Genomic DNA, 13,265 nt, shown 5'->3' on the forward strand with positions numbered 1-13,265 from the left:
CAGTGCCTATTTGCATTGTCCATTTGTCTTCACTGTGTGAATGTTTGTTCAGATTGATTTCATATTATCTTCCATCCTGATTCGTACTGCCTAGCTGCTGTTATTCTTTATTCGTTCACTTCATTGAGTACTTGACTGTGGCTTGTCTAGGGTAGTCTACCTTCCGCTGCATGTTTATACGTTCATTACTTTCGTTTGTCTTCAAAACTCCCATGTATTGAAGACTTTCATAAAAATCGCCTATTCACCCCCCCCCCCTCTAGTTGATATAACGCACTTTCAATTGGTATTAGAGCATGGTACTCCCTTGTTCTGTGTGATTTTGGTTTAACCGTCTGGAGTTTTAGTTATGTCGACCACAGGAATGAAGACTGTGTCATGCCCCATCTTTGACGGTCACGAGTATCCCAAGTGGAAGGCCATGATGAAGAAGCGCATCATGGCGATGAACAGCAAGCTATGGACCGTCACTCAGATTGGTCTGACCGATCTGTGTAAGATGGCGGAAGCTGATGACATTCGCAAGTACACTCTTCTCAACCTCACGGCGAAGGACGTCATCTGCTCCAGTCTGTCTCAAAATCAGTGTAGGAATATCATGCATCTCGATCATGCAAAGCTTATCTGGGACCGTCTCTCTGAGGTCTATGAAGGTCATCGAATTCATCATGATCCTTGGTTTGAGGACTTTAAGGAATCTCTCAAAGCGATGACATTCGAACCAGAATCATCATCTTCTACATCGAAGTGTAATTGCACGTATAACCAGTGCGCAAACTGCATATCAATATATCTATCATGCACAAGTATGCCAATAGTTTCAAACAACATATTAGAAAAGTATTTATGCTATGTTGTCATGATACGGGGACTTTATGGTAGATGGTGTAAGTGCATCTAGTGCCACCCCTAGTTGGTTTTGGAGTATTGACGACAAACCTAGTTGAGGGACTAATGTGTTTGTGAGAAGTGCAGGAAAACACAGGTAGAAGTCCCTCATTGATTCGGTTTTACTACCAGAGATGACCCCTAAAAATGTACGAAGACATTGAAGACAATGGTGGTTTATGAAGATATTCATATTGAAGACAATGACATGAGAAGACTCCCTATGAAGCTTTTGGAACTCGAAGACCTAGATCCTTCGTAGTTTTATTTCATTCATGTTGTGTCATAGGAACCACCGTACTGTTAAGTGGGGTCGAAGAGAACCAGTCAGGATGACTGAAGTGATGCCAGATTCAAATCCTATGTCTTCGAGCGAAGACTTTGAGAGAAAATCTTGTCCAGAGTCAGACAAGTCAGCTTTACTTGTAGCCCAAGTAAAAGTTGCCGTGTGAGTTCGAAATCCGACCGTTGGTATACGTGTCAATTCCTTAGTGACCCAGGGTCATTTCGGACAGATCAGGTCGGGTTGCCAAGTGGCTATAAATAGTCCACCCCCCCCCCCACAACCTTAAATGATTGGCTGCTCAGATTTCAGCGCACGGCTTTTGTCGTTTGAGAGCAACCCACCTCGAAGCCTTTGAAAGAAAAATTCCCAGTGAGGAGAAAAGCCCTAACCACCCAGAGCCAGAGTAAATTGGGCATCACTTAAGTCTTCGTGTCTGTGTGATTTGAAGACTTATTACACTTGAGGACTGTGCATCCTCCAGACGGTTAGGCGTCGCGTTCTGAGCATCCAAGAGAAATTGTGGATTGCCAGTGAACGAAGTCTGTGAAGGTTTGGGAGTCTACCTTGAAGACTTACCAGAGTGGTTGGGCGAGGTCTGTGTGACCTTAGCTCAAGGAGAAAACGGTGAGGACTGGGTGTCTTGGACTAAGTGTCCTTGACTGGGTGTCCGGGACTGTGTGTCCTTCGGTTTAAATACCTAGCCGCTCCAACCAGACGTACAGTTGTCACAGCAACTGGAACTGGTCCAACAAATCATTGTCTTCAACGTGTCACTGGTTTCATCTTCACTTCCCTTCATTTACAGTTATACATTGTGAAGCCATTGCATGCTTGCTTTATCTTTTGTCTTCACAACATGAATGTATGATCTGTTCGGCTTCATAACTTCTTCCTACCTGATCCTTATTACACTGAAGCTGTTTGTCATTGCGCTTTCACTCTATTGAATACATGACCATGACTGCCCTAGTGTAATCTAACTTCCGCTGCATAGTAATAGGCATAATCTTCACTGTTTGTCTTCATAACTCTCACGTTTTGAAGACTTTCATAAAAATCGCCTATTCACCCCCCCTCTAGTCGATATAACGCACTTTCAATTGGTATCAGAGCTTGGTGCTCCCTTGTTCTGTGTGATTCGGTTTAACCACCTAGAGTTTTAGCTATGTCGACTGCAGGGATAATCAAAGTCTCCGCTGCTTGTCCCGTCTTCGATGGAACTGAATATCCCTACTGGAAGAATAAGATGCGCATGCATCTTGAAGCCATTGACGTCGACCTATGGTATGTCGTCGAAAACGGCGTTCCCAAGGCTGGAGAAGGTGTCACTGTTGCTGATGTCAAGAAGTTCGTTCAATTGGACTCTACTGCCAAGAATATCATCTGTGGTCATCTGACCAAAGGACGGTATGGTCGTGTGAGTGCCTTGAAGACATCCAAACTGGTCTGGGATTGGCTCTCCAAAGTTAATGAAGGCATATCAACCCAGAGAGATCAAAGAATCAGTGTCCTTCGCAATCTCTTCAACCGCTTCAAACGAAATGACAATGAGAATGTCCAGCACACCTTTGATCGGCTCACTGACATCACAAATGAGCTTCAAGCCCTCGGCGCTACTGAGATCACCAAACATGAAATCATCAAGACGCTGCTAAGATCACTTGATAGTTCGTTTGACATTCTGGCCCTGATGATTCAAGAACGTCCTGATTTCAAGACACTCGATCCGTCTGACATACTTGAGAGGCTCAACACACATGAGTTTCAGCTTTCTGAGAAAAGAGATATCTACGGCCCAAACTATGGGCGAACTCGTGCCTTGAAGGCAAAAGCTGTCTCCTCATCTGAAGAAGAATCTGACTGCAGTTCTGATGATCCTAAAGACATTGGAAGAGAACTTGCAATGCTAGTGAAGAAGTTTCAAAAATTCACCAAGAAGAAAGGCTTCAGAAAATCTTCACGATCAAGCTCAAGGAATGATGAAGCTTCTGCTCATGACTACAAGAAGAAAACATGTCACAAGTGCAAGAAAACTGGGCACTTCATCTCTGAGTGTCCACAGTGGGACAATGAGAACAGAAGGAAGAAGAAGAGCAAGGAATATGACTCTGACGACAAGAAGAAGAAGAAATACTCAAAGTCTTCTTCCAAAACTTCATCAAGGTCTTCATCACACAAGAAGAGCTCATCTGGCAAGGCACATGCGTTTGTTGGAAAGGAGATGGATTCAGAGGAGGAGTCCGCATCTGAGGAGGCAGAGGTGGAGTCTGAGGAGGAGTCTGATTCTGGCATTGCGAGTCTGGCTACAGCATACGTCGCCAAGTCCATCTTCAATACTGAAGACAATGACTGCATCACCGACACCGACGCAAATGACAAGAACGACTCCACTCCTACCTACTGCTTCATGGCACGCGGTGCCAAGGGTACGATACCAGTGACTTCAAAGTCTTCAGAATGGATTATTGACAGTGGGTGTACAAATCACATGACTGGCAGAAGAAGCCTTCTTATGGACTCAACTTTACGTCCATCCAACAAGAGCCACATTACATTCGCTGACACTGGTAAAAGTAAGGTATTGGGTCTAGGTAGAGTTGCAATCTCAAAGGATCAACACATGGATAAAGTCATGCTTGTTGAATCCCTTGGCTTCAACTTAATGTCTGTCTCAATGCTTTGCGATTTGAATATGATTGTAATGTTTGGCAAATATCGCTGCCTGGTGCTAATGGAATCTGACAAATCTCTAGTGTTTGAAGGGTATAGGAAAGGTGATTTGTATGTGGTAGATTTCTCAGCAGGACCACAACTTGCAGTATGTCTTCTTGCAAAAGCTTCAGAATGCTGGCTTTGGCATCAAAGGCTTGGGCATGCTGGCATGAGGAACCTCCACACCCTTGCGAAGAAAAAGCACGTCATAGGCATCGAGGGCGTCAAGTTTAAGAAAGATCACTTATGCGGTGCTTGTGAAGCAGGGAAGATGACAAGGGCAAAACATCCTTTGAAGACAATCATGACTACTACACAACCCTTCGAACTGCTTCACATGGATCTTTTCGATCCCACTCACTACTCAACTTTTACTACTTCTGCATGCCTCTATGGCTTCGTAATTGTTGATGATTATTCTAGATATACTTGGGTGCACATAATCCTTTACAAGACTGAAGTGCAGGATGTCTTCAGACGCTTCGCAAATCGAGCTATGAACAATTTTGGCGCCAAGATAAAGCACATCAGAAGTGACAATGGCACCGAATTCAAGAATACTGGCCTTGATACATATCTGGACACCTTGGGCATCACACATGAATTCTCAGCTCCATACACGCCACAGCAGAATGGCGTCGTCGAACGCAAGAACAGAACGCTCATTGAGATGGCCAGAACAATGCTAGATGAATACAAGACTCCAAGAAAATTCTGGACTGAAGCCATTGATACTGCATGCCATATAATCAATCGTGTTTATCTTCACAAGCTTCTGAACAAGACATCCTATGAACTCCTAACTGGCAAGAAGCCAAATGTCAGTTATTTCAGAGTATTTGGCGCAAAATGCTGGATCAAGGACCCACACCACACCTCAAAGTTTGCACCAAAAGCACATGAAGGCTTCATGCTTGGATATGGAAAGGATTCACACTCCTACAGAGTCTTCAATCTCTTCCACTACAAAGTGGTTGAAACAGTGGATGTGCGATTTGATGAAACCAATGGATCACAAAGAGAGCAATTGCCAAATGTGCTAGATGAAGTTCCAGCAAATGAATCAATCAAGCTTATGGGAACTGGAGAAATTGTACCATCTGAAGCTCAACCTAAAGAAGAACTTATCATCTCAGCCCCTGATCCACATGAAGACAATGCTCAGACTGAAGATATACCTTCAAATGACCACATAGATCAGCAAGAGCAAAGTCTTCGCACCACACACCCTCGTGTTGCAAATGAAGTACAAATTGACAAAATACTGGACAGCATCAATGCACCTGGTCCACTCACTCGTTCAAGGGCAACTCAGCTAACAAACTTTTGTGGGCATTTCGCATTCGTCTCAATATCAGAACCCAAGAAAATTGAAGAAGCCTTCATGGAACCTGAATGGATTCAAGCTATGCAAGAAGAGCTTCAACAGTTTGAGCTGAATAATGTATGGGAACTGGTTAAGCGCCCTGATCCACGGAAGCACAACATAATAGGCACCAAATGGATATACCGCAACAAGCAAGATGAGCATGGTCAAGTTGTCAGAAACAAAGCTCGTCTAGTTGCTCAAGGATATACTCAAGTGGAGGGCATTGACTTCGATGAAACATTTGCTCCTGTGGCCAGGCTTGAAGCCATACGCATACTACTGGCCTATGCAAATCATCATAACATACTTCTCTATCAGATGGATGTGAAAAGTGCCTTTCTCAATGGCAAGATTGAAGAAGAAGTGTATGTTGCACAACCACCTGGCTTTGAAAATCCAAAACATCCTGATATGGTATACAAGCTCAACAAGGCACTGTATGGCCTCAAACAAGCCCCTAGGGCCTGGTATGATACACTCAAGTACTTTCTGAAAAGCAAAGGCTTCATACCTGGTTCCCTGGATCCCACTCTTTTCACGAAGACATATGATGGTGAACTGTTTGTGTGCCAAATATATGTGGATGACATTATCTTCGGCTGCACCAATCAGAAGTATAGTGAAGAGTTTGGATACATGATGCAAGAGCAATATCAGATGTCCATGATGGGGGAGCTGAAGTTCTTTCTCAGTCTTCAAATACGGCAACAACGCAACGACATCTTCATATCACAAGAGAAATATCTTAAAGAGTGCCTGAAGAAGTTCGGTATGCAAGACTGCAAAGGCTTCACAACACCAATGCCAGCCAAGCATCATCTGGGTCCCGACGACAATGGTAAAGAGTTCGATCAAAAGGTATACCGCTCCATGATTGGGTCTTTGCTTTATTTATGTGCATCTAGGCCAGATATTATGCTTAGTGTTTGCATGTGTGCTCGATTTCAAGCGGCACCAAAGGAGTCGCATCACTTAGCTGTGAAGCGAATTCTTCGATATTTGGCTCACACCCCAACTCTAGGATTATGGTATCCAAAGGGCTCAGAGTTTGATCTGGTTGGATTTTCGGATGCTGATTATGCTGGTGACAAAGTTGATCGCAAGTCTACATCAGGCACATGTCACTTTCTGGGACGATCACTTGTATGTTGGTCTTCAAAGAAGCAGAACTGTGTATCACTCTCCACAGCTGAATCTGAATACATTGCTGCTGGATCTTGCTGCGCTCAGCTTCTGCGGATGAAGCAAACACTCAAGGATTATGGCATTCATCTGAAGCAAGTGCCACTTTACTGCGACAACGAAAGCGCCATCAAGATTGCCAACAACCCAGTTCAGCACTCGAAGACAAAGCACATTGAAATTCGTCATCACTTTCTCAGAGATCATGTTGTGAAGGAAGACATTGATATCATACACGTCAACACTGAAGAGCAATTGGCAGATATCTTCACAAAGCCCTTGGATGCGAAGAGATTTTGCAAGTTACGGTGTGAGCTAAACATCTTGGAATCCTCAAATGTCCTGTGATCAGGCACACATCCTAACACTTAAGCATATTGATGACTTAGATGTGCAACACACGAAGTAGCGTATATCTTCAAACAATGAAGACATACATTCTAAGTGTGAATACATTAATGTGGAATTTGACTTCGGAGCGCCATGATAATTGTGCGCCGTATCTGGGTCTAATACTTCCTATACGGTGGGTAACGCCACCACCAAACGTTCCATTTTGAAGTGTTTCTCTCATGGCGTTACCTCTCAATGTCTTCACAATTAGTTTGGTTTCATTGTCAATATGTCTTCATGATTATCTTCACTGCGTTGATTATATGGATATATATGTACTGATGTTCTGTCCTCTACAGCATTCACTTATAGCTATGTCTTCTTGGTTGAATCTTTTGAACTAAGTGAATGTGATCGGACCCTAACCTCTCTATGCTTTCTATCTCAAACTCTATCTCTCCAAGTCATATGCATTCTGTTGAAACTGTCGAATGTCTTCACTGTGTCCTTGTCAGCCGAAGACATTGAGACAACCATAAAAGTCAGTTTTAATGCTCATTCCTCCACATAAGATCCGGAGAAGCAGAAACGACCGCCCGATAATTTAGGCGTGCGTGGGACGTGGAACAAATCCCGATAAACTACCTGGCCACGCGTGCCTCAAATGCGAACCGCCAGGGGTACCTGCGTAATAGCGCATTGCCGCCTCTATCCCTATAAATATACGATTCACTGCGGTCATTATCTCCTTCTTCCACCCTCGCACGAACCCTAGCGCCACCGCTAGCACTCGACGACGCCGGCGACGAAGCGCTTCACTGCCGCAACCTCTCCGACGCTGTTTTCACGCCGATAGCGGACATCGCTCTCTCCGCCGTCGCCGTAGGTGTCTTCCGTCGCCAAGTTAGGGCACGGAGGATCGAACTGCTCGGCCTCAAATCTCACTTCGTCTAGCAGTTCCAAGTGTGGTAAATAAAACCTCTTTTTACAGCTTCTTTTGATCCTACAGTTCAGTCACTTTCTGCCATAAGAAGTTTCTCTTCACACCAGTTAAATCTCTCGCTGCATCTCATAACATGCCTAGTATATTCACTTGTACTTCATAAAGTAGTTAGATTCCTCACTTGTACTGATCTATGGGTTCGTACAAATCTGGAACCAACTTCTTATCTATAAGTGAATGTCTTCGCATAATGAGGTCAATGTCTTCTAAACCGATTTATCTTCAAAATCTTCTAAGAATGCATATGACCTCTTCCCCTTCCCTCGCACCTTAATGCTGTCACAGGTACATGTCCGTGGGAGAATCCTTCGGTTCTCATAGTCTGCATTCATTTGCAGAGTACTTGCAGCATCACATCAACACGCCTGAAGCCAGTTCTTGCAGAAGGAAGCCCTTGAAGCCCTTGAACATCTTGAAGCCTTCCAAGTTATCCATGGCTTCAGAAACAGCAGCAAGGAAGGGAGGCAGACAGCGACGTGGTGAAACGTCCAAAGATCTGCCTGATGAATTGGCAGAGATGTACAAAACTAATCCTGAAGAAAGCTATGGTCAGCGCAAGACACGAATCCAATGGATTCGAAGATATTGGGCAGAGCAATGGTTCCACTACCGCTTCGTCACTCAGGAATATGCGGAGAAGTGCGCCATCAAGAGACCGTGGGGAGATGTATTATACAAAAATCTCGTACCCAAGTCCAAAGACGAAGCCATTGCTCAAGGATTCTATCCATGCATGGTGAGAGGACCACAGCCAGCTGAGGCACATCCGTCATCACTTCTCTGGTGCCGCGATGATAATCTCTTCAAGCGCAACTTTCAGTTTGCACAACAGTCAGCGAAGATAAACAAGAAGAAATTTGGGTTTGACTTCAACCCTGGTCCCTCCTCACCAAGGGCAGATGGCACACGCAACGCCAATCCCAATATCATCGGGCCGTATGCCAATCTTGCAGGCCTCATCACTCGCATCCTAGTCCAAGGGACTGCTGTGAATGACCCTCCAGCAGATACTGAGTCAGATGACGCCCCTGCTGCTCTGAAGCCAAAGCAGAAGAAGCCAAAAGCTCCAAAAGCTTCAAAGCCAGCCGCTTCTCCCAAGATAGCAAGAGTGAAGCCTTTAGCAACTGCACCTCCTAAAGCCAGTGTGCAGTCAGAAGGCTTATCACGAGTGTCCAAGCCCCAAAAAGCCAAGAAGCCTCAGCCACACACAGGCAAAGAGCTCACAGCTGTTGACATTCTGCGCTGCGAAGCCATTGATCTCTCAAGCGATGAAGATCTTGGAGATGATGCTCTTGAGCAGCTCATCAAGAGCAAGGAGGAGGCTGAAGTCTTCAACAATCTGCCTCTGTTTGATGTCGCCATCATCCACAACTTCATCGATGAATGGTTTGACACACCAGACATAAGCTTCAATGATCTGCAGCTACCCATAGGCCTCAGCGTTGCCTTTCAAGGTGCAATCGCTTCAGAACTTGCAATAGCCCAGCAAATTGTAGAACTGAAGCAGAAAATTGATCATGAAAAGGCTCAGTTCAAGAAGCACGTGGCCAAGCTCAGTGTGTAAGAAGTGAAAAACTTCAAGATCATGTTGCACGAGCTGAAAGAAAACTTCCTGAAGACGCGTGCCGAAGCTCAAGGCTCACGAGAACGCATGAAGACTTTGGCTGAACGTTGCGTGCAAGCCTACAATGAGGCAGAAAAGCGCAAGGCACTTGGGCGTCCCGGCATTGACCCCAGGATGGCCGCGAAGAAGAAAAAGAAGGCGGTTGTGCCCGAACCTGAAGCGCCAAGGTCAGAACCTGATGCTCCGATTGTCTTCCCCGCTGCAACGACTGGCTCGAAGCCAAAGAGTCAATCAACCGCCTCACAGCACAAGAAGACACGTACTGCAGAGGCTAAGGCTAAGAAGAGAAAACATTCTGAAGCCTCTCCTTCTGAACCCATTATCAAGAAGCGCAAGACCAAGAAATCTCGGGCTGCTCCCACAGAGCCCCTGATAGTTGAACCACTCTGCGTCCGCTATCCTGACGCAGATCGTCAGATGACAGTGCATGAGCCTGGTTACATAGAGGCTCCGCACGCTGAAGACATTCCAGCAGCCAACCCTAATGCTGCTGAAGACATTGGTCCCCAAGACAATGTGCAAGGTGATGCAGCCCTTCCTCAGGTTGAGACAAGCGAACAGATCAGTATTGGTCGTCCATTGACGCCAATCACACAAGATGCGTCGTGGGCAGATCGCCCACAGGAGGAAGATGAGCCCCAACCCACTGCAACTCCACCGGCGCCTACCCTCCATAGGCTTCGCAGAGGGCCAAGGGCTCAGGCTGTTGAAGACATTCCGGCTGCATCAGCCGAAGAGCAAGCAGAAATACCACAAGCTCCAACTCCCCCGCACCAACAAGAAGCAGTTCTCAAGGAGAACGTGCCTGAAGCTGAAAATGTTGAGGCTGCCACAAACAACGCCGAAGCAAATGTGGAGCCCTCCCCAACAACAGCTTCAGGAGACACCGAAGCTACTGCTCCTGAACATTCTGTGCCTGAGTCTACTGCCGGACCACAATTCCACTATCATATTGCGCACAGGCCCCAGGTCCAGAAGCCGATCCCACGACTACCAAGGTTCCCAGGTCCTGCATCAGCTCCTGGTTCCTTCAACATCAACGGCTTCAGGGCAGATAACACGTTTTTCGACCGCTCCAAGAACCCTTATTCAAGGGAACGGATTGTATCAGATAGGTACTGGAGCCATCAACAGCGCAGCTATTATTCATGCATCCTCTACAACCAAGGCCGCATCTTTCCTCATAAGCACCTTGAGGTTGAAGCTGTTGAAGGTCTGCCTGGTCTAGAAGAAGCATTGGATTGCTTCAAGCAAGTGGGTTTGCTGCCATTTATCACTGACGAAGAGCACTAGAACGAAGAGCTTCTGCTCCAGTTCTATGCCACTTTGCATATCAAAGGCTATAACAGAGATCCGAAGACATGGATCCTGGAGTGGATGACAGGCAATATCCATCATGAAGCCAATGCTTTCGACCTAATTGAGCTTACCGGCCTTCCCACTCCTGGCGAATTCTTTGAAGAAGGGTGCCAACTCCATGCTGAAGCCATTGAGAGCATATTTCAGCGTCCTGAGCCAGATATGAGTCAGATGCTCTCAATGATGAAGCCATTTCCTCCAAATGCACCCTATCCAACTAGGTTCTTCGTTGAAGACTTAGAGTACCTGCCCAGAACAATATATCACATCATAAGGCGGACTCTCTGGCCAGTCAAGGGACACTCTTGATATGCAACGATTGATGGTGCAATGAAGACTCTCATCTTCTGCATTCTTCATGGCAAATGCTTCAATGCACAGGATCTCTTCATCCGTCAATTTGCAGCATCTGCTTCAGAACTGTTTGGATTAAAGTTTTATGCTCCTTGGGTTATGAGGCTGATCAAGCTTCACTCTGCAATCTCCTATCAACCCTCAGCCCGCAATCATAGGATATTTTTGCCAGATGTGGACACATCTGCTGAAGCAATATATCCCGAGCCGGCCAAGCAACCACTAAGTCTTCAGAATGCAGAACACCAGAGCTTCACTCAAAATATTGAAGGTGTTGAAGCTCTCTCCCGAGTGTATCCAATGGCTGGCACCACACGTGCCCCTGCCTCAACTGAAGCCACCAACAGCACAGCTGCAAAGAGACCCAAGAAGCGCACTCGTGCACTCAATGATAGAGAACTTCTTGTGGCTCTTCACCAAAAGCAAGATAGGCATCACGACTGGCTCAAGAGGCAGATGAGAAGCATCATGCAAGACGTCAATCGCCTCAGAAATATGGCAACCAAGAATGCATTTGTCACACACGAGACCTGTCGCCGCACTTGGAACGGCCTCACCATGATGTGCCCTGAAGCTGAACTGCATGAGGATGGCTTCACAGAGCACTTCAAATTTGACTCCACGCCTCCAAGAAGAGCGGTGATGCGCAGCACACCATCACTTGAAGAGTCAGAGTTCTCTTCTTCTGCTGCCACCGTGTCTGCCCGTATTATTGAAGAAGAAGACGACGCGACATCATCTCCACCTGCTTCAACGCGTGCCGAATCTGCACCAAGCTCGTCTGCACCACCGCCAAACAACTCCACCGACCCTGCTGCGCCTGGGAACGCGTAGAAACCTCTATGTCTTCAAACCTTTTTGGTCATCACTGACAAAAGGGGGAGAAGCATATGATGGTTATAGTCTTCAAGAGGGTCACTTTGGGCGGGTGCCACTATATTTTGCTACAATTTTGCTTCGTGCTTACAACTCCCGTTCTTGCTACACTTGCTTCTTGAGTTGTGACACTTAGCCTTGATGGCCGTCTGCTACCTGCTTGTCACTCCGTTATGCGAAGATAAATTCCGCATGTGCGATGATAAATTCCGCACTTATCTCTTACTGCAGACGTCCATTTTCCATTATGCATGACATTATCTTCATATACTTTCACATGCATAGTGGATTGTCATCATAAGTTGAAGTGGATCTCCACAAGTACAACCTGCCATGTGCATTTGCATTCAAAAGGCAAATTACTTATATGCACATCTTCAGGGGGAGCCCTTGCAACTTATGAAGACAAAATCCTTTACTATTTCACAAATTATGTTCCCCGTTGAAAACTTCAACTAGTTTGTCATCAATCACCAAAAAGGGGGAGATTGTAAGTGCATCTAGTGCCACCCCTAGTTGGTTTTGGAGTATTGACGACAAACCTAGTTGAGGGACTAATGTGTTTGTGAGAAGTGCAGGAAAACACAGGTAGAAGTCCCTCATTGATTCGGTTTTACTACCAGAGATGACCCCTAAAAATGTACGAAGACATTGAAGACAATGGTGGTTTATGAAGATATTCATATTGAAGACAATGACATGAGAAGACTCCCTATGAAGCTTTTGGAACTCGAAGACCTAGATCCTTCGTAGTTTTATTTCATTCATGTTGTGTCATAGGAACCACCGTACTGTTAAGTGGGGTCGAAGAGAACCAGTCAGGATGACTGAAGTGATGCCAAATTCAAATCCTATGTCTTCGAGCGAAGACTTTGAGAGAAAATCTTGTCCAGAGTCAGACAAGTCAGCTTTACTTGTAGCCCAAGTAAAAGTTGCCGTGTGAGTTCGAAATCCGACCGTTGGTACACATGTCAATTCCTTAGTGACCCAGGGTCATTTCGGACAGATCAGGTCGGGTTGCCAAGTGGCTATAAATAGTCCACCCCCCCCCCCCACAACCTTAAATGGTTGGCTCCTCAGATTTCAGCGCACGGCTTTTGTCGTTTGAGAGCAACCCACCTCGAAGCCTTTGAAAGAAAAATTCCCAGTGAGGAGAAAAGCCCTAACCACCCAGAGCCAGAGTAAATTGGGCATCACTTAAGTCTTCATGTCTGTGTGATTTGAAGACTTATTACACTTGAGGACTGTGCATCCTCCAGACGGTTAGGCGTCGCGTTCT

The sequence above is a fragment of the Triticum dicoccoides genome, chromosome 6A (assembly GCF_002162155.2).
Source record: "Triticum dicoccoides isolate Atlit2015 ecotype Zavitan chromosome 6A, WEW_v2.0, whole genome shotgun sequence".
Lineage (NCBI taxonomy): Eukaryota > Viridiplantae > Streptophyta > Magnoliopsida > Poales > Poaceae > Triticum > Triticum dicoccoides.